Source organism: Triticum aestivum, chromosome 1D (genome assembly GCF_018294505.1).
Source record: "Triticum aestivum cultivar Chinese Spring chromosome 1D, IWGSC CS RefSeq v2.1, whole genome shotgun sequence".
NCBI lineage: Eukaryota > Viridiplantae > Streptophyta > Magnoliopsida > Poales > Poaceae > Triticum > Triticum aestivum.
The window spans coordinates 413,968,815-413,969,494 of record NC_057796.1 but is presented as its reverse complement, the minus strand read 5'-3'; positions in this window follow the sequence as shown (position 1 = coordinate 413,969,494).

Genomic DNA, 680 nt, shown 5'->3' with positions numbered 1-680 from the left:
AGGAGCCCAACACGATTTCATCTCGGGAGATTCCGAGAGAAGCATGGCCAAAATTCTAGACAAGCTTGAGAAATACACACGGTGTACTAAACCTAGGATGGCCCATCAGCTAGGAAGCGGTCAATGGGCTGGCCTCAAGGCCCAATAGCCAAGGTGTGGCCTAGGATCCTTGCTCTGCGGGAAGCGCTCCTTCCGGGAGGATCTCATATTGGCATGCAAGTTAAGAAGCCCTCGTCCAATCCAGACCCTAGGTCGGTTAGCAAAAGGTATAACCTTGAGTCTCGAACACCTTTATAAGACGAGACCAGGGGTAGTTCGAGGCATCTGTCTGTAGCATCATCGTCTCGATAGCATTATCACCACATACCCCCTCATACGAGACATTTTTCCCCATCAATCAAATCCAAAGTAGGAGTAGGCTCTTACCTCCATGATGATGGCCCGAACCTGGGTAAACTCACCACATGTGAATCCCCTCCGGTACTTCCGATCCCACGCATCATCCTCTCGGGACTACTGACGGTTTTCAGTACCTTCACTAATTCTTTTGGGACACAAGATGAAAACGAAATATGACAATGCTTTCAAGGCTTGGCAAGCTGAACTCTTGTAATTTTTGTTTCTGCTTCTTTTTGGCTGCGTTTGTTAAGGTTTGTTTTCCTTCATTTATCTTTTTTTTT